The sequence below is a fragment of the Lepus europaeus genome, chromosome X (assembly GCF_033115175.1).
Source record: "Lepus europaeus isolate LE1 chromosome X, mLepTim1.pri, whole genome shotgun sequence".
Lineage (NCBI taxonomy): Eukaryota > Metazoa > Chordata > Mammalia > Lagomorpha > Leporidae > Lepus > Lepus europaeus.
The window spans coordinates 36,460,490-36,483,099 of record NC_084850.1 but is presented as its reverse complement, the minus strand read 5'-3'; the positions used below and the strand labels follow the sequence as shown (position 1 = coordinate 36,483,099).

Sequence of the window (22,610 nt, the reverse complement as noted above, 5' to 3'; positions counted from 1 at the left end):
TTCTCAGCAGATTCTCACATCATCCATGTTAGGTACACTATTATATCCACTGATAAGAAGACTAGAGCTTAGAGGTAAGTTAATTGCCCTAAAAGTCAGGGTTCAATCCAAAGTCTGCCTTAACTCAAAAGCTCATTCTGCATTCTCTGCTGGATGCTGAATCATTATGGTACCAGTTCTTGGGCTACATCACCATCCAGCAATGACACATTTGCTACTGACATGGCAATATGCTTTCCACAACCCTGAGAATAAGCAAGAATCTCAATTCTTTTAGCTTGGGGATGGGTCTGAAGAAAGATTCTAATAGAGAAATTGCATCAAAATGACTTTTAAAACTTCATATTTTGGGGCCAGTGTTGTGGCAAAGTAGGTTAAACTTACACCTGCAGTGCCTACACTCCATATGGGTGTCAGTTAGAGTACTGCTTGTGCCACTTCTGATCCAGCTCCCTGCTAGTGTGGAAAACAGAGGAGGATAGCCCAAGTATTTTGGACCCTGTACCCATGTTGGGAACCTAGAAGTAGCTCCTCATTCCTGGCTTCGGCCTGGCCTAGCCCTGACCATTGTGACCAACTGGGGAGTGAACCAGTGGATGGCAGATTTCTATCTGTATCTCTCCTTCTCTCTCTCTGTAACTCTGTCTTTCAAATTAATTATTTTAAAAAACCTCACTTTTCTGTCATTGTTAGAAACTGTTAGAAACTGTCTTGGCAAAGTTACATGATCTGAAAACAAAAGGAAAAAGAAAATGCATTTTAGAGAGGAAGATATAGTTTTACTTCTTTAAAAATATTTTTTAATTTATTTTGAAAGTGAGTTACAGAGAGAAGGAGAAACAGAGAGAGCGAAGGATCCTCCATCCACTGGTTCACTCCCCAGATGGCCACAACTGTCATGGTTGGGTCAGGCCAAAGCCAGGAGCTTTTTCCATGTCTCCTAGGTGGGTACAGGGGCCTGAATTCTTGGGTCATCTTCCACTGCTTTTCCCAGGTCATTAGCAGAAGCTGGATTAGAAATAGAGCCGACAGGGAACAAACTGATGTCCATATGGGATGCCAATGTTGAAGGTGGTATCTTTAACCACTGTACCACAGCACCAGCCCTAGAAGATATATAATTTAATTTTTCAGCATCACAGTATTTTTCTTTCACATGAAAAACATAGAATGATGAGGCTGGTGCTGTGGTGCAGCAGGTTAACGTACTGGCCTGAAGTGCCAGCATTCCCATACGGGCACCAGTTCTAGTCCCGGCTGCTTCTCTTCTGTTCCAGCTCTCTGCTATAGCCTGGGATAGCAGTGAAAGTTGGCCCAAGTCCTTGGGCCTCTGCACCCACGTGGAAGACCCAGAAGAAGCTCTTGGCTTTGGATTGGCACAGCTCCAACAGTTGCAGCCATCTGAGGAGTGAACCAGCGAGTGGAAGACCTCTCTCTCTCTGTCTCTTCCTCTCTCTGTAACTTTTTCAACTTAATAAAATAAATCTTTAAAAAACAATTAATAAAAAAGAAAAACATGGAATGGATTTCATTAGAGACTCATTAGGAGAAAAAAAAATAGTCCTGTTGCGCCATTTCAGGCAGCTTGTTAGTCGATAAAATAACCTTTAATGAAAATCATATTCTATTAAGAAAAATTCTTAATTTCACAACATGATGAACCCTACATCTTCATATATAGAGAATGCATAAATTCAGATACCAAGATTCCAACACACACTAACTGCTTAACTTTACAACAGCTTTTATAAGAAATCTCCCTATGCCTTTTGTATGCTTCTTCTTTGGTCTATTTCTTATATTTCATATCTTTTAATGACTTTTAACTAGGAAGACTGTTTGGAGAAATGTAAAGAAGATATGATTAACAGAAAAACTACTCCAAGAAAGTATGTTGTACATGCAGCATGACACTTTTGTATAAAATTTAACATTTCCATACCCTTTTTCATTTATATTCCTCTCTCTGATTTCTATTCATTATCTATTTATCAAATTGTACCTGTTTGTCTTTTTATAATCCTTGCCTTTATTAAAATGACAGTATGTTACTTGTAATCTTCAATGAGTTCCAGTAGTCTCTTAGTAGAGTTCTTTGGGTCCCCTAAATAAAGAATCATATCATCTGCAAAGAGGGATAGTTTGAGTTCTTCCTTCCCGATTTGTATCCCTTTAATTTCTTTTTCTTGCCTAATAGCTCTGGCTAAAACTTCCAGAACTATATTGAATAGCAGTGTTGAGAGTGGGCATCCCTGAGTTTGGCAAAGTAGCAGGATATAAAATCAATCCACAAAAATCAAGAGCCTTTGTATACACAGGCAATGCCACGGCTGAGGAAGAACTTCTAAGATCAATCCCATTCACAATAGCTACAAAAACAATCAAATACCTTGGAATAAATTTAACCAAGGACGTTAAAGATCTCTACGATGAAAACTACAAAACCTTAAAGAAAGAAATAGAAGAGGATACCAAAAAATGGAGAAATCTTCCATGCTCATGGACTGGAAGAATCAATATCATCAAAATGTCTATTCTCCCAAAAGCAATTTATACATTCAATGCAATACCAATCAAGATACCGAAGACATTCTTCTCAGATCCGGAAAAATAATGCTGAAATTCATATGGAAACACAGAAGACCTTGAATAGCCAAAGCAATCTTGTACAACAAAAACAAAGCCGGAGGCATCACAATCCCAGATTTCAGGGCATACTACAGGGCAGTTGTTATCAAAACAGCATGGTCCTGGTACAGAAACAGATGGATAGACCAATGGAACAGAATAGAAACACCAGAAATCAATCCAAACATCTACAGCCAACTTATATTTGATCAAAGATCCAAAACTAATCCCTGGAATAAGGACAGCCTATTCAATAAATGGTGCTGGGAAAATTGGATTTCCATGTGCAGAAGCTTGAAGCAAGACCCATACCTTTCACCTTACACAAAAATTCACTCAACGTGGATTAAAGACTTAAATCTACGACCCAAAACCATCAAATTATTAGAGAGCATTGGAGAAACCCTGCAAGATATAGGTACAGGCAAAGAATTCTTGGAAAATACTCCAGCAGCACAGGCAGTCAAAACCAAAATTAACATTGGGGATTGCATCAAATTGAGAAGTTTCTGTACTGCAAAAGAAACAGTCAGGAAAGTGAAGAGGCAACCGACAGAATGGGAAAAAATATTTGCAAACTATACTACAGATAAAGGGTTGATAACCAGAATCTACAAAGAAATCAAGAAAATCCACAACAACAGAACAAACAACCCACTTAAGAGATGGGCCAAGGACCTCAATAGACATTTTTTGAAAGAGGAAATCCAAATGGCCAACAGACACATGAAAAAATGTTCAAGATCACTAGCAATCAGAGAAATGCAAATCAAAACCACAATGAGGTTCCATCTCACCCCGGTGAGAATGGCTCACATCCAGAAATCTATCAACAATAGATGCTGGAGAGGATGTGGGGAAAAAGGGACACTAACCCACTGTTGGTGGGAATGCAAACTGGTTAAGCCACTATGGAAGTCAGTCTGGAGATTCCTCAGAAACCTGAACATAACCCTACCATACAACCCAGCCATCCCACTCCTTGGAATTTACCCAAAGGAAATTAATTTGGCTAATAAAAAAGCCATCTGCACATTAATGTTTATTGCAGCTCAATTCACAATAGCTAAGACCTGGAACCAACCCAAATGCCCATCAACAGTAGACTGGATAAAGACATTATGGGACATGTACTCCATAGAATACTATACAGCAGTAAGAAACAACGAAACCCAGTCATTTGCAACAAGATGGAGCAATCTGGGAAACATCATGCTGAGTGAATTAAGCCAGTCCCAAAGAGACAAATATCATTTGTTTTCCCTGATCGGTGACAACTGAGCACCAAAGGGGAAACCTGTTGAAGTGAAATGGACACTATAAGAAACAATGACCTGATCAGCTCTTGTCCTGACTCTAGATGTACAATGTAATACTTTATCCTTTTAGTATGTGTTGTTGTTGTTGTTGTTGTTCTAGTACTATTGGTTGAACTCTGTAATTAACACACAAATATTCTTAGGTGTTTAAATTTTAACTGAAAAGTGATCCCTGTTAAATTTAAGAGTGGAAAAAGAGAGGGAGGAGATGTACAATTTGGGACATGCTCAATCGGACTTGCCCCAAATGGTGGAGTTAGAAATGTGCCAGGGGATTCCAATACAATCCCATCAAGGTGGCATGTACCAATGCCATCTCACTAGTCCAAGTGATCAATTTCAGCTCACAATTGATGGCTCTGATAGGTCTAAGAGTCAAAGGGATCACACAAACAAGACAAGTGTCTGCTAATACTAACTGATAGAATCAAAAAGGGAGAGAAAGATCCAACATGGGAAGTGGGATACACAGCAGACTCATAGAATGGCAGATGTCCTAAACAACACTCTGGCCTCAGAATCAGCCCTTAAGGCATTCGGATCTGGCTGAAGAGCCCATGAGAGTATTGTAGGCATGGAAAGCCAAGACACCATGGAAAAGAAAAAAAAAAGAAGACCTAAATGAAAGATCTCTGTGAGTGAGATCCCAGTGGAAAGAACGGGGCCATCAAAGAAGGAGGTACCTTTCTCTGAAGGGAGGAGAGAACTTCCACTTTGACTATGACCCTATCGGAATAAGATCAAAGTCAGTGAACTCTAAAGGCTTCCATAGCCCTGACAACTCTTGACTAGAGCCTAGGGAGATTACTGACGCCATGAACAGGAGTGTCAAATTGTTAAGTCAGCAACAGGAGTCACTGTGTACTTACACCCCATGTGGGATCTGTCCTTAATGTGTTGTCTAATGTGCAGTGATGCTATAACTAATACTGAAACAGTATTTTTACACTTTGTGTTTCTGTGTGGGTACAAACTGATGAGGTCTTTACTAATTATATACTGAATTGATCTTCTGTATATAAAGATAATTGGAAATTACAAAAAAACCTGGTGTTAAATTGGAAATGGCATAATTAATTAACTAATTTTTAAAAAATATTATGTAGGATCTCTGTCTTTAATGTGCTGTACACTGTTATTTAATGCTATAACTAGTACTCCAATGGTAGTTTTTTCACTTTGTGTTGCTATATGGGGCAAACTGTTGAAATCTTTACCTAATATATACTAAACTGATCTTCTGTATATAAAGAGAATTGAAAATGAATCTTGATGTGAATGGAAGGGGAGAGGGAACGGGAAAGGGGAGGGTTGCGGGTGGGAGGGAAGTTATGGGAGGGAGGAAGCCATTGTAACCCATAAGCTGTACTTTGGAAATTTATATCCATTAAAGTTTAATTAAAAAAAATAAAAAGTTTAACAAGAGAAATGCAAAATGACTCTAGTTTAGTGGAGATATAAAAATAGCTGTAACAAATAATTGAATGAAAATGACCATTTCACTCTTATACAGTAAATTTTAAAGTAATCACATCATTAAAATTATAGTAGTATAATATTATTAACCATTGGTTTGACAAAGTTATAAAACACAGATTTACAAAACTGCATTTGCAGCAATACTGATACAGACTTTTCTTAATTTTAACTCCCACACATAAGGGAGAACATGTGGTATTTGTCTTTTCACTTCTTGCTTATTTCACTAAGCATAATGTCCTCCAATTGTATCCATTTTGCTGCAAAAGGCAGAATTTGATTTGATTATTTTTATAGCTGAGTAATATTTTATTGTTTATATATAAACTACATTTTCTTTACCCATTCATCTGATGATGGACACCTTGGTACATTCCAAATTTAGCCTACGTGAAGAGTGCTGCAATAAACATGGTGCTGCAAGTATCTCTTTGACACATTGTTTTCAATTATTTGGAGTATTTACCTAGTAATGCGATTTCTGGAGCTTATGCAAGTCTAGTTTTGTTTTTTTAAGAAATCTCCACACGCTGGCACCGCCGTAGCTCAATAGGCTAATCCTCTGCCTGCGGCACCAGCACCCCGGGTTCTAGTCCCGGTCGGGGTGCCAGATTCTGTCCTGGTTGCTGCTTTTTCAGTCCAGCTCTCTGCTATGGCCCGGGACTGCAGTGGAGGATGGCCCAAGTCCTTGGGCCCTGCACCTACATGGGAGACCAGGAGAAGAACCTGGCTCCTGGCTTTGAATCAGCGTGGTGTGCTGGCTGCTGCGGTCATTGAGGGGTGAACCAACGGAAAATGAAGACCTTTCTCTGTCTCTCTCTCACTGTCCACTCTGCCTGTCAAAAAAAGAAAAAGAAAGAAAAAAAATAAATCTCCACACTGTTTTCCACAGTGGCTGTACTAACTTACATTTCCATCATGATGTATAAGTGTTCCCCTTTCTCCAAATCCTTGCCAGCATTTGTTACTCTCTGTATGTTGGATTTTAGTCATTCTGACTGTGGTGAGGTGATATCTTATTGTGGTTTTCATTTGCATTTCCCTGTTGGTTAGTGATGTTGAGTGGTATTTTTTTTCATATTTTCTTTGGCCATTTGTATTTCTTCTTTTGAGAACTGTCTGTTGAAGTTCTTTGCCATTTCTCAATTGGATTTTGTTTTATTATTGAGTTTTCAAAGTTGCTGATATATTTGGGATATCAATCTTTGATCAGATATGTAGTTTGCAAATATTTTCCCCCATTTTGTTGGATGTCTCTTTATTCTATTGATTATTTCCTTTGTTGAAACACATAAATATTAAGGATTGCTCTGACTACTTAAATAATAGATACATTTAATATTATAGAATAACCTATTTATTCCTGAAAATTTTATTTGCTCCAAATTCTACTGCCTGAAATTAATGGAACTATTTCTGATTAATTATTGTCTTGCCATATTAATCACCTCCCTCCCATATACTTTTACAATATGTATTTTTATATTAAACGTGTATTTCCTCAGGCTGGAGCTGTGATTAGTGGTTAAAGCCACTGCCTGTAGTGCTGGCATCCCATATGGTCACCAGTTCAAATCTATCTGCTCCACTTCCCATCCAGCTCTCTGCAATGGCCTGGGAAAGCAGCACAAGATGGCCCAAGTCCTTGGGCCCCTGCACTCATGTGGGAGACCTGGAGGAAGCTCCTGGCTCCTGACTTCAGATTGGCACAGCTCTGGCTACTGCAGTCATTTAAAGAGTGAACCAGTGGATGGAAGACCTCCCTCCCTCTCTCTCTCTCTCTCTCTCTCTCTCTCTCTCTCTCTCACTCTCTCTCTCTCTCTCTCCTTCTGTAACTCTGCTTTTCAAACAATAAAATAAATCATAAAAAGGTGTATTTCCTGTAGACAACATATAGTTGTGTCTCGTGTTTTTATGCATCCTGATGTTTCCTGTCTTCTAAATGGTTTAGTCAGACCATTGTCCATTAGGTCTCCTTAGATCCAGAGACTCTCACATCTATTTCAGAGCCACACTAGGAGCATATTAATTCTGCTCTTCCTTACTGCACCAATGCACAGAAGTATCTGATACACAAGGTCCTACTCTCCTTATGGATCCACGAAAACATCTGGGATCTTGCTACTTTTATGGCACTCTGCATGAGAAACAGAGTGTATGGCCCACTTCTGAGACTCAACATACATATCTTTATACTTTCTTTTGATCTTACGTACTTTATTAACTCTAAAAGAATTTTTAATATTAAAATAATTGCTTTTAAACATGATATTCCTGTTAAATATTTTTACTTTCACTGCAGTCCTCATTTTTTTCCAAAACTAAAATCCTAAATTTCAGAAATTCAGGAAAACCATTTATTTTGTACTGGAGTTTTGTCTTTATTTTTGGAACAATTATTGTAGAGAGACCAGAGTTTATGATTTGGAAGGGCACAGTGAATTAAGAGAATATGACAGCCATAGATTTTTGCTCACCAAATATTTTAAACTCTCCTATATATTTGCCAGTCACCTTGAAACTAGTGGGGCCTTATGCAGAGCTCTTATGAAAAAAAGTAGAAATAATCTGTATCACTTATAGTTCAGATACTTATTTGTACACAACATTCTCTACTCTTCGCTTATGATTACTATGTGGTAATCCTATAATCTTATGTTGGTACCATAATGAAGCCTGCCTATCTTAGTCCACTAAGGTTGCTATAACAAAATACATAGATTGGGTAATTTATAAACAATAGAAATATATTTGCTTACAATTCTGGAGCTGGAAACTTTAAGATCCATGTTCCTGCAGATCTGATGTCTAGCAGGGGTTTCTTTCTGCTTTAAAGGTGGTGCCTTCAAGGACAGCTCAAACATGGTGTTCCCACTTGGGAGAAGGGCAAACAGGACCCAACCGGCTCTATCAAGGAATTTTATAATGGGAGCTGTTGCCGTGGCAAAGTAGGTTAATCCTCCGCCTGCGGTGCTGGCATCCCATATGGGCACTGGTTCGAGTCCTGGCTGCTCCTCTTCTAGTCCAGCTTTCTGCTACTACTTGGGAAAGCAGTAGAAGATAGCCCAAATGCTTGGGCCCCTGCACCTGCATGGGAGACCCGAAAAGGCTCCTGGCTCCTGGCTTCGGATCAGCGCAGCTCCAGCTGTTGCTGCCAATTGGGGAGTGAACCAATGGAAGGAAGACCTTGCTCTCTGTCTCTCCTTTCACTGTCTGTAACTCTACCTCTCAAATAAATGAATAAATCTTTTAAAAAAGGAAATTTTATAATGGCACAAATACTATTCATAATGGCAGAGCCATTGTGACCTAATTATTCTATTCTATTCTATTCTATTCTATTCTATTCTATTCTATTCTAATTATTGCATTGCAGATTAACTTTCAGTATGGATACTGGAGGAACAAAAAACATTCAAACCCATTCAAACTATTATATTAACAAGTCATATAAAAAGTTATCTTCTTTTAAGAATCACTTAATGAACATTGAACTTTACAGAAAGGAAATATTTATATTGCCAAATCACTGAACTTTGTTCATTTACTTGTTTTTTACTGCATTGCTTAGTCCAGCTTGAGTAATATTAGAAGAAATAATACATCAATCAATACCCAAAATATTTTTTTGACAGGCAGAGTTAGACAGTGAGAGAGAGAGAGAGAGAGAGAGAGAGAAAGGTCTTCCTTTTTCCATTGGTTCACCCCCTAAGTGGCCGCTACGGCTGGCGCGTTGCTGCCGGTGCGCTGCACCAATCCGAAGCCAGGAGCCAGGTGCTTCCTCCTGGTCTCCCATGCAGGTGCAGGACCCAAGCACTTGGGCCATCCTCCACTGCCTTCCCCTGCCACAGCAGAGAGCTGGACTGGAAGAGGAGCAACCGGGACAGAATCTGGTGCCCCAACCAGGACTAGAACCCGAGGTGCCACTGTCGCAGGCAGAGGATTAGCCTAGCGAGCCGCGGTGCCAGCCCCCAAAATATTTTAACATGTTAGCCACGTACCTATGTATGCATCTATCAGCACATGTGCATGTAAATGCAAACTAACATTTTTATTCCTAAATTTTTCTTTAAAATAAAAGGCTAAGATATGAGGATCTGTGGAACATCCTGAATGAAGGTGGCGGGTCTTCCTGTCACTTCCAAACATCCTCAGTCCACGCCAAGTAAAAGGAAAGTCCCAGAATTACACCACGTGCTACATTTGTTTCAACAGATCATGATCATGGTTCTTCCTAGTCCAGTGCTTAACCGTAGTTTAGGTTTCAGGTTTTATTCAAGCAGGCATGTTAAGACTGACTGCTGTGGCAAGTCCAGGGTGTGGAGGGGGACCTCACTTGCCTGATCCTGGCGTCCCGCAGCGCCGGCTATCTGGGAACTTCCTTCCGCAACTTGGTTCACCACCGACCCCTCCAAGCTCGCCTGTACTACTCAGTCTCTCGCTGGCCCGCTCTGCCCACTCCCCAGTCCCCTAGCCTCCTGCCTCAGCAAGCAGACTTCCCCAGTCATTCTCCCTTCAAACTGACTCTGTTCCCACCACCCTGCCAGCTGCGCTTCCAGCTATCGCCTAGATCCGAGCCGCCACCACTCACCGCCCTTTATGACGCGCTCAGCCTGCTCTTCTGGGCGGCTCTCTCCCGGGGTCCCGCTGCCTTCAGCTCTGTTGCTGCCGCCAACGCCATTTACTGGACTCAGTTTTCTCTGCGGCCCGTGATACAACAGCCCTCCTATTCGTAAGACCTTGCAAATCCCAGCTGATTCAGAACAGCAACCATCCCATTGACGCTATGGGCAGCACATTTGCCACCAACAGTCTCCAAGCGGCAGATGCTATTCAACCGCGGGGTGAGGACAGGAAGCAGGTAGGGTCCCCCGGGCACAAACAGGCCGTTAACTAATATTGAAAGATTTCATTTTATAGAAAGCTTGTCTTTTAACTTAAATAAATAATACATATGTATTTGATAAACATTTCCATTTATCGGCTTTTGGTAATAGAATATTACTGTTTATTGGCTTATAGGTAATAGAATATTACTGTTTTATTTGCTGTTTATCAGTTTGTAGGTAATCTAATATTTTTATTGTATTTTGTAATTGTTTTGGGACATTTGAAAAACATTTTCAGAGAAATAACACTTTCTAAGTGGGTAGAGGGAATTTTATAGAATCAATAGAATGCCTGTCTTCTCTTAATCTTTCATCATTGACCCAACTTTATAGTACTTGAATGTACGTCCCTTTGATGCCAAATCACATGACCTGACTTTGCAAAAAATAAGAAGCCTATCTATATTAGTGTTTATAATTTGCAGATTTTTAGTTCTAGGAAATGTTTTAATTTTAAGGAGGTAATATACAGGTGTACAATTATTTGTGTTACCTGTGAGTCTGAAGTAGTTGAAGAAAGTCAAAACTTCAGAAAAAGAAACGCATTTTAAAATACATGAGAATACTAGACTTAAAGATCTATGTACAAATTACCTTATCACTGCAGCCTGAAAATCTTTAAGGTACATATAAGTATGCATAAAAATGCTAGCTGTGTTTCTTTCTAACTGTTCACTTAAGTCTTTTCAATTATATTTCTGACTCAAAAATATATGTCTCTCATTTCATTGCTTGGAATGAGTTAGTTTCTAATTTTTAAAGGGAAAAGAAAAGATTTACTACTCAGGGAGATCCACTGAAATGAACTGAAGTCAATACTCTGGGGAAAAATGGTCTGGTAAATATACTCTAGCATTAATGATAAACAAAATTGAATTCTTGAGAAGTTGGTTTTTATCCACCTATATTCAGCATTGAACAAGTTGTTAATTTTTCCCAATTGTTTTCTAATATAGAGTGATTTTAGAAAGAAATTCACAATCCACCCCACCTTGCCCCACCGTTTTTAAAAAATACTTATTTATTTGAAGAACAGAGTTACAGGGAGAGAGGGAGAGAGAGAGGAGGGGGAGGGAGAGGAGGGAGTGAAAGAAGAGGGAGAGGGAGAGAGATATGCTGGTTCACTCCCTAAATGAATGCAATGGCCAGGGCTGGGCCAGGCCAAAGCCAAGAGACAGGAGCTTCACCTGGGTCTCCAACATGTGTGCAGGGGCCCAAATTGGGCCATGTTCCATAGATTTCCCAGGTGCATTAGTAGGGAGCTGGATTAGAGGTGGATTTGTAATCAAACCAATGCCCATAAGGGACATAGGTGTTGCAGGTGGCAGCTTAACCCATAATTCCAAAAAGCCAGCCCACCTCAGAGATTTCAATGACAGCTTCCTTATCTCTGCAAAGATGAAGTAACCTAGCTTCATTCCACATACAATGTGATCTGCTCAAGCATACAGCACAGGCCACAGATATTTGCTTTAAAGGATGGATCTTATTTTAAAATATCTTGGAGTGCTTACAATTATATCTTATTGTTAACCAGCTGTGAATCCACAAATGCTTAGAATTGGAATTTTTCATCAGTGAAAGGGCAATGTGTTTGCAGGGGCTTCCCATGAAATCGTCAGGCTGGGGTTTAGGAAGGAGGTCTCTTTAACTGCTAGGTACTTTTTTTTTTTTTGTAGGCAGAGTTACACAGTGAGAAAGAGAAAGAGAGAGAGAGAGAGAGAGAGAAAGAGAGAGGTCTTCTTCTGTTGGTTCACCCCCCAAATTGCTGCTATGGCCGGCGCACTGTGCTGATCCAAAGCCAGGAGCCAGGAGCTTCCTCCTGGTCTCCCATGCGGGTGCAGGGGCCCAAGCACTTGGGCCATCCTCCACTGCCTTACTGGGCCACAGCAGAGAGCTGGACTGGAAGAGGAACAGCCTGGACTAGAACCGGTGCCCATATGGGATGCCAGCCCTGCAGGCTGAGGATTAACCAAGTGAACCATGGTGCTGGCCCCTTCCACTGCTTTCCCAGACCATTAGCAGGGACCTGGATCTGAAGTGAAGCAGCCAGGACTCAACCTGGCACCCATATGGGATGACAGCACCATAGGCAGAGGCTTAACCTAGTATGCCACAGCACCAGCCCCTATCATTGCTTTTGATAAGCAATAAAAAATGATGGCCAAGCACTTGGGCCATCCTCCACTGCCTTCCTGAGCCACAGCAGAGAGCTGGACTGGAAGAGGAGCAACCAGGACAGAATCCGGCACCACAACTGGGACTAGAACCTGGGGTGCCGTCACCGCAGGCGGAGGATTAGCTTAGTGAGCCACGGCGCCGGCCATGCTAGGTACTTTTTTTACACAGCAGATACTCTTTATTTCCTATGCTGCATTATCCCATATTTGTTACTGTAAAGAAATATCTGAGGCAGAGTATTTGCTAAAAAAAAAAATGCGTTTTATGTAGCTCCCAATTCTGAATTCTAAAAGCCATGCCTCTGGCTATGTCATATGGTAGAACTTGTGTTACAGGGGCAGCTCACATGACAAGACAAGAAGCTAGAGAAACTACAGTCTTACAAGAATGCATTGATCCCTTCAGAGGGTCATAGCCTCTATGCCTTAAAGACATCCCACTAGGCCCTTTCCATCTATTTAGATATAAACCTTGTCAGAGCAACACTTGACACATACATGGCACTGTGGTGCCCACTACTTTGACAAATAGATCAGTTCGTTGGCATAAATTGTTTTATCAGATTATTTGATCAAAATATTAGTGAATATAATAAAGACTGGGTTAATGGATGAAAAATATGCTGAAATAGGCCCTATAGAAATGGTGATGGTGATTCATGATATTGAATAATTTCTAGCAAAAACTTCAAGTAAATACTGGAAACATGATATTAAAAGAGGTTTATTTTGGTGCAAAAATACTTAGTGCATATTCTTTATAGTATACAGTGTATCTGACTTTGAAAATCTTAGTGTTTTAAAATTTTTAATTATTTGAAAGGCTGAGGGATAGAATAAGAGATAGCAGGAAGTTGGAATCAGGAGTGGAGATAAGAGTTGAATCCAGGCACTCTGATATGGGATAGGGACATCCTAAGTGGTGTCTAAGTGACTATGCCAAACAGCTGCCCTGCATTATTCAGGAATTTCTGAAGACTATTCATATCACTAATTTTTGTACCAGCCTCTAGCATACTATCTGATACATATTGGCACTCCACTAATATTACTTATCTTCTCTGTAATCCAACTAATTTTCTTAGGATACATATTTATTTTTGTTATCCAATTATTATAAAAGCAGTGTATGTATATTATGGAAAATCAGACATATAAAGCAAAATGTAAGAAACAAAAACTACACAATTCAATCAGCCAAGCATTAATATTACAAGCAACTTATTGTATATATATATATATATAATTACATATATTTTTACATGATACTGCTACTAAAATGAAAATACTTTTTAAAGATTTAATTATTTATTTTTATTCGGCAGAGAATGAATTTGAATGAAACTTCCATCTGCTGGTTCACTCCCCAAATGACCACAAAAGCTGGAGCTAACCAAGGAGCCAGGAAGTTCATCAAGTCTTGAACATGGTTGTTGTCAGGGGACCAAGTAACTTAGCTGTGTTAAACTGCCTTCTCAGGTGAATTAACAGGAAGATAGATTGGAAACAGAATAGATAGGACTTGAACAGGCACTCCGATATGGGATGCCAGCATTGCAAGAGGAGGCTTAATGCACTGCATCACAATGCCAATCCTTGAAAATATTTTTGTAGGTTGTATTTTAACCTACTTTTTCAGTTAAAGATTCCATATTTCCTTCTTTTCCTTCTCAATAAATATGCTTCTTATATAACACATAGGGTGCTTACAGTAAAGGCTGGTACTCAAAATGCACAATTTGATGCCCCATACAGGAAATAGTTCACATCATCAGAAATCATTAGAATGGTGCACTATACATTTAATCAAATATAAGACTGTATACATAGTTAAACCTTGAAACTTGATAGAAATATTTACTGTGTAGTGGTATTGTCTGTCTTGGTGTTGGCTTAACTCAGTGATTTTCAGATTTTGGATGACCTCAGCAATGCTTGCACATATCATGAAATTGAGAAATATTCCAGTGTCAAGTAAATCTTACACAACAGAATTTCCTGCCCAAAACACCATTTTATTTGAGTGTTTTCAAGTAATATATTTGAAACAAAGATAGCAACAAAAATGACATCTATCTTAGAATTTTATGATATAGCATAGCAGAACAGTAGCTGATTTGCTAATAATAAAAATGTGAAAAAGAGTATTAAAGGTATATACTAACTTCACTGTAAATTCCAATCAACAGTAAAAGTTTCAAATTTCTCAGTCTCCTGACCAAAACAGTTTTCTGCTTTTTTTAAATTAGAAGGTAACCTATTGAGCATGAGGTGCCCAGTTGTGTTTCCAAACTTTTTTCTATTTTTGACTAACATTATTTTAAAATGACAAACCAAACTGCTTATATTTACTTACAACTTAAGAGTGTGATGTTTTAGTCTATGTATACATTATGAAATGCTTAAATCAAAGTAATTAACCTATGCATCAGTTCACCATTTACAATTTACTCTTAGCTACTTTGAAATATACCTTATTATTCATTATTTTCCCGTTGATATCCAAAGGATCTCAAAAAACTTTCTTCTCCTGCTAAACTAAAGCCTTTTTATGCCATTCTTCTCTTCCCTGCTCCCAGTCCCTGGTAACCACCATTCTACTCTCTACTTATATTAGTTCAAATATTTAGATTCCACATATAAATGAGATCATGTATTACTTGTCATTCTGTATCTGGCTTATTTCATTTAACATGTCATCCTTCAGGTTCATCTATGTTCTCACAAATGACAAGATTTCCTTCTTTTAAGACTGAAAGAGTGTTCCATTCTGTACATGTAACCATGTTTTCTTTATCCATTTACTAGTGGAGAGACAGTTTGATTACATATCTTGGCTATTTTAATAGTACTGCAAATAATATGAAAGTGGATATATCTTTTCAACTTAATGATTTTAATCCATTTGGTAAAATGCCCATTAGTGGAATAATTGCATCATAGATATTCCCATGTCTAATTATTTGAAGAAGTCCGCTTGGTTTCCCATAATTAATGTATTAATTTATATTCTCATCAACAATGTACAAGATTTTCAGTTCTTCACATCCTCTCAAACACTTACCTTTCTTCTTTTTGTTGATAGTTCCTATAACTATTTTAAGATGATATCTCATTTTGGTTGCAATTTGTTTTTACCAGGTGATTATTGATGTTGAATATTTTCTCATGAACCTTCTGGTCACTTGTATGGGTTTTATTTTTTTAAGAAATGTGTTTTCAGGTTCTTTGCCTGTTCTCTACTTTTTAAAAATTTTCTTGATGTCCCTTCTTTGAATTGTGGCTTTATTTGGATGTTAAGTCACTATGGGATGTATGGTTTGCAAATTTTTCCTACACTTCATGGTTTGTCTATTCACCCTTTTTTTCTTTGCTGTAGGGGTTTACTTTGATACTATTCTTTTCTTTCTTTTTTCTTTGCTTTTCTTCTTTCTTTTTTTTTCTTTTGCTTATTGTGCATTCAGTGTTGTATCCAACAAATCATCATCCTGGCCAAGATCATTGCAAATTCCCCCATTTTTCTCTAGTAGTTTTATAGTTTCATGTTTTATGTTTAAATCTTTACTTTAGTTGATTCTTGTATATCAATTGAGATAGAATCCAAATTCACTTTTTTGCATGTGGATATATTACATACACAGCACCTGTACTAAAAGGACTGTCGATTTTTTTCCCATTGTTAACCCTTTTGTTGAAAATCACTTGACTAAAAATGTGTACATTTCTTTCTGAGCTCTCAACCCAATTCTATTGTATAATATGTTTATGATGTTGGGTGTTCTGTTTGCCAGCAATGTGCTGTTGTGATGATAATATCTGTATAAAATAATTACAATGCGTGATTACCTAGATTTATTCATTTAGCTCAAGATTTTCTTGGCTATTCAGGTCATGTTTTTGGTTCCATATGAAGACTGTCATTGGAATTTCAATAGCTATTGCATTAAATCTGTAGATCATTCTGAGCAGTATACCCACTTTAATGGTATTAGTTTTTCAATTCACTAAAGACATATAAAATACATCCTTCCATTTATTTATGTCTTCTTTCTTTTTAAAGTACATTTCTGAATGTTTATTACTTATTTTCATTTTACATGAAAGGCAGAATAAGACGACAGAGCTGCACTGACAAAGAAATATCTTGCATTCACTGGTTTACACTTGAATATCAGCTATTGCTAAGACTGATTCAGGGTGAAACCAGGAACTCAGTCCACATCTCCATGTAGGTATCAAGGACATAAGTACTTGAGCCATCATCTGCTATAGTTTTTTGCATGCAACTCTTTTTCTTCTTCCCTAAATTTATATCTTTTTTTGCTTTTATAACTGTGTATTTTAAAATTTCTTTGTTAGATAGTCATTAATTAAAGTAGAAATGTTACTGATTTTTTATCTTGATTTTGTGTCCTGCAACTTTATGAAACTAAGATCTGTTTTTTAGAGTAATGTTGAAACACAGATAGCTATAATAAATAAGGAAAAAGACAGAACTAAATACATAAACCTGGAAATGAAATTGAGGGAGAAAGGGGGAATGCAGAGACAGACAGAGATTTTGGTTTGCCTCCCGAAGGCTGGGGCTGGATCAAGCTGGAGTCAAGAATGCAGAATTCAGTCCAAGTCACCCAAGTGGAATAACTGGATTATATTGTATTTCTATTTTTAATATTTTGAGGGATGCCCATACCATCCTCCAAAATGACTCCTGATTACACTCTAATTTAACAAGGGTATTAATACAGAATCTACTCTATAAATTTGGGTAAAACTACACATCTTCACTCACTTTTAGTGATATAATATGAAGAAAATTTATCAACATATTCAACTGCAAATATTGGTTCAGCATCTTGTATGTTTTACTAAAAGGAACAGTGAAATTTATATTTGAAAAAAGATGCTTTATCTTTACCACTCTGCTGCCACAATTTTGAGAAAAAATGATTAAAAATAACATTAACACACAATTATTCTTAGGTATTTAAATTTAACTGAAAAGTGATCCCTGTTAAATATAAGAGTGGGAATAAGAGAGGGAGGAGATGTACAATTTGGGACATGCTCAATCGGACTTGCCCCAAATGGTGAAGTTAGAAATGTGCCAGGGGATTCCAATACAATCCCATCAAGGTGGCATGTACCACTGCCATCTCACTAGTCCAAGTGATCATCTTCAGTTCACAATTGATCACACTGATAGGTCTAAGAGTCAAAGGATCACACAAACGAGACTATTGTCTGCTAATACTAACTGACAGAATAAAAAAGGGAGAGAATGATCTAACATGGGAAGCAGGATACAGAGCAGACTCATAGAATGGCATATGTCCTAAACAGCACTCTGGCCTCAGAATCAGCCCTTAAGACATTCGGATTTGGCTGAAGAGCCCGTGAAAGTATTTTAGGCATGGAAAGCCAAGATACTCTGGTAAAAAAAAATAAAAAAAGAAGGAAGAATAAGAAGAATAAGAAGAGGAAGAAGAGGAAGAGGAAGAGGAAGAAGAAGAGGAAGAGGAAGAGGAAGAGGAAGAAGAGGAAGAGGAAGAGGAAGAAGAAGAAGAAGAAGAAGAAGAAGAAGAAGAAGAAGAAGAAGAAGAAGAAAAGAAGAAGAAGAAAAAGAAGAAGAAGAAGAAGAAGAAAAAGAAGGAGGAGGAGGAGGAGAAGGAGAAGGAGAAGGAGAAGGAGAAGGAGAAGGAGAAGGAGAAGGAGAAGGAGGAGAAGGAGAAGAAGAAGAAGAAGAAGAAGAAGAAGAAGAAGAAGAAGAAGAAGAAGAAGAAGAAGAAGAAGAAGAAGAAGAAGAAGAAGAAGAAGAAGAAGACCTAAATGAAAGATCTCTGCGAGTGAGATCCCAGTGGAAAGAATGGGGCCATCAAAGAAGGAGGTAACTTTCTCTGAAGGGAGGAGAGAACTTCCACTTTGACTATGACCTCGTTTAAATAAGATTGGAGTTGGCAAACTCAAGAGGCTTCCCTAGCCTTGGCAACTCATGACGAGAGCCTAGGGAGATTACTGACACCATAAACAAGAGTGTCAAATTGTTAAGTCAACAACAGGAGTCACTGTGCACTTACTCCTCATGTGGGATCTGCCCTTAATGTGTTATCCGATATGAGGTAATGCTATAACTAGTACTGAAACAATATTTTACACTTTGTGTTTCTGTGTGGGTGCAAGCTAATGAAATCTTTACTTAATATATACTAAATCGATCTTCTGTATATAAAGATAATTGAAAATGAATCTTGATGTGAATGGAATGGGAGAGGGAGCGGGAGATAGGAGGGGTGCGAGTGGGAGGGAAGTTATTGGGGGGAAAGCCATTGTAATCCATAAACTGTACTTTGGAAATTTATATTTACTAAATAAAAGTTGAAAATAACATTTTATTGAAATAAACTATTTACAAATGCATAATTTCCTCTTTAAGATAATAGTTGCTATGGTTTTTTTTAAATGGTTCAAATATAAGGATCCATGAAACTAATGAATACCTAGTAGTAAAACCTGTACTAAGGTCAAACTTTTTTTCAAAAATGAGAACATGGATTTTTTTTACTACATTACTTGGCTTTGTTATTTCTACAAATTGAAAGTCATTATGGATCATTGTACCAGTTCTGACCAGGTGATCAGTTCATTCTGCAGTGTTGACTGCAATGACTTTGCAATACATAAATTTTTGTATTGATTTGAAGCACTAAACAGTATCTCAGGGATGTCTTGAAAACATGAAGTAGATTCAGAATATCTTCATGATTCTTATATGAAATTCAACCTATAATAATCAATTTTTAGATGTACGTTATTCATATATCTAATCTCTCAAATATCACTGTGATTTCTCTTAGGCTCTGAAACATGATCTTATTTTCTGTTCTACAATAAATCAATTTTTAAAGTTAGATATAGAGTTTTTAAAAATATAAAGCATACAACCTAATACCTAAACTGGAAATTATATATAGTAAATTAAATATAAATTCATTTAAATATAGCCTATATCTGTCAATAATATTCATGTGCATATACATATATAAATAATAAAGAAATAGCAATAAATATTGTTATATCTGAAAATATTATGTGAAAGGATCAAGTGAGAATTATGTCAGGAAAAAAAGTTGGACTAATATTAAAAATAATTTAATGGGGCCAGTGCTGTGGCATAGTGGGTGGGGCCACTGCCTGCAGTGCTACCATCCCATGTGGGCGCAGGTTTGAGTCCCAGCTGCTCCACTTCCCGTTCAGTTCTCTGCTGTGGCCTGAGAAGGCAGAGGAGGGTGGGCAAAGTCCTTGGGCCCCTGAACCCGCGTAGGGGACCCAGAGGGGGCTCCTGGCTCTTGGCTTTGGATCGGTCCAGCTCCAGCCATTGCATTCATTTGGGAGTGAATCAGTGGATGGAGGGCCTCTTTCTCTGTCTTTCCCTCTCTCTAACTGTAACTCTATCCCTGAGATAAACAAAATATTCAAAACAAAAATTTTATGTATGCATCATATCAGCAGAATAAAACATAGCATTTCTTGGTTATTTCAAAATATATGCAAACAATGGTATGTGATAAAATTCAACACCTCAAGGACCTAAGACTGCGTGAAAGATGACAAACATGCAGAAGCACATACTATCCCATTTTTATCAAATTACACAATATGTAAATCTGATTTATTGTGTTGAAAGTCATGATAATTACCTTTCAGTAATATGGATGAGGTAACTACTTAAAAACCACATGAAAATGATTTTTTGGCAAGCCATAATTTTTGCTGATCTCATTGTTAGTTATGTGGGTGCACTGGATTTAAGAGAATGAATGTGTCTATGCATATTTCAATAAAATCAACTTTTTAAAATGTAGCTTATAATGCAAAAAATAAAGTTTTGAGATTTTTCCAGGGGAAGAGAATACAATAGATATTAATATTGGAAATAATTCTCATTTTCGTATACTCAGCTGTAGACCTTGAGGCATGTTAAGAAGGGAAAGGTGTATATCCATCTGTCAGACATGAAACATCACTCACAGGAACATATCCTACTCCAATTCTAAGAATAAGGGTGTTGGAGAGTTTCTCTGAAGCATTGTTCACAGAAGTTCAGATGCTTTTCTGTTTTCAAGGAACTTTTTTTGTTTCTGGGAATACACATTTAAAATGAGTACCATGGGACAAGAGAAATAAATTTGTAAGATGTTGTATAGCTCCTACAATATAAAGTTGATTTTAAACTACAGCAAGATTGGTTTAAGAAGCTTGAATGAAAATAAAAATAATTTTAAAAGTTTAAACTGCACATGACAGATCACTGTATAAATCAATTCTGGAAAAGATAAAGCAAAAATACATTTAAGAAAATAAGAATTTACATTATTGAAAAAAATACTACTCATCATTTATCAGTAAAGCCAAAAATACTGTGTTATGAACCACATTACATGACTTACATCTTAGGATAATGCAATTTGTTATTTGAATTGAGGATTTTGCTATTTCAAGTTAAACTCAATTGAAAATATAATGTTCTCTACATGGTTTTCTAGGTATAGAGGATACATAAGTAAATTTTGCAGGAATAAATTTTTCAGTTATGTCACATTAACAAGTAGGAATTAAAACATCACAGCCAAACCTGAAAGAAAAATTATGTCAAGCATCTAAATCATATCTTGATTTAGTCCATTTAATTTATGCAGTTTAAAAATAATGAGCAAGACTGATATAGAGGTTATGACGCATTTAGATTCATGGGATTGTGGTGACTCCATGGAGAAACAGCTGGCCTGTGCCCAAGACTGCTGAGCCTCGCAGCTCAGGGGCATACTGGCCTCACACATGGCACGCGACTAGTGGGCAGCCTTGCGAGGCGGTGCCGCCTAGGTGCCAGGGGTGCAGCCGAGCAAGGGGCGCGCCCAAGGGGCCCTGCTGCTGCCAGCTGCCTGGGCTGTATACCAGAGCGCTGGTGAGGGCGCCAGGCCGCGCTCTGCCTGTGGTTGCTGGGGGCCAGCCTGCGGAACCACTGATCCGGAGCAGGGAAGGCGGCCTCTGGGGCCGCAGCTGGAGGAGGCGCCACAGCCTAGGCCTGGAACAGCAAGTGGGTCCCAATGAGTGCCGCCAGTCTGTGTGAAAACCCATGGGCAACCCAAATATGTTGTCAATGATGAGAATTGGCATGGCTCAAGTTTTGGTCTGTTTGATTATTGAAGAAGATTTTAATATCGCGCTAGGAGTCTTTGCTTTAAACTGATAAGAACAGATACTACACTTGATGTTAGCCAAAAGGCCGAGAAGCGATGAGTCTTTGCTTTAGTTAGGCTGATTTGTTGGATGGATTTATTGCTCGAAACTGAGCCAATCAAAAATCAGCTTTGAGAAGTGCTTTTTTTTTTTTTTTGACAGGCAGAATGGACAGTGAGAGAGAGACAGAGAGAAAGGTCTTCCTTTTCTGTTGGTTTACCCCCAATTGCCGCTGCAGCTAGTGCACTGCGCCAATCTGAAGCCAGGAGCCTGGTCTCCCCTGCGGGTGCAGGGCCCAAAGACTTGGGCCATCCTCCACTGCACTCCCGGGCCACAGAAGAGAGCTGGACAGGAAGAGGAGCGACTGGGACAGAATCCGGCGCCCCGACTGGGACTAGAACCCGGTGTGCCGGCGCCACAGGCGGAGGATTAGCCTATTGAGCCGCGGCGCCAGCTTATCCAAACAAATTTTAACAAACTCCTAAAATTCCCCTTGAGACACACAAATCCTTTACTGGAGTACCTAGGTTCGAGTCTTGACTTTACTGTGCACTCCAACTTCATGTTAGTGTGCATACTGGATGGAAAAGGTGCTGTCTCAAATAATTGGATCACTTCCACCCATGTAGCAGACCGTGATTGAATTCCTAGGTATGGCTCATACTGGCCCAACCATGGCTGTTGTAAATAGTTAGGGACTGAAACAGTGGATGGAAAATCTCTGTCTAGCTGTCTTGTTACTGTCTGTGTCTCTCTGCCCTTCAAATAAATGATATAAATAAATAGTGTGTCAAAAATCAGTAGCATTTCTAAGCAACCAAATCAATAAAAAAGAAATAAAAATTAATCATATTTTCATTAGTTAAAAGAAACTAAAT

At 38.4% G+C, this 22,610-nt stretch overlaps 1 pseudogene; it reads right to left on the bottom strand.

The window, feature by feature from the left end:
• Positions 1-21,677: 21,677 nt before the first annotated feature.
• On the bottom strand, positions 21,678-21,790 carry LOC133753948 (U2 spliceosomal RNA; annotated as a pseudogene).
• Between the last annotated feature and the right edge of the window lie 820 nt (positions 21,791-22,610).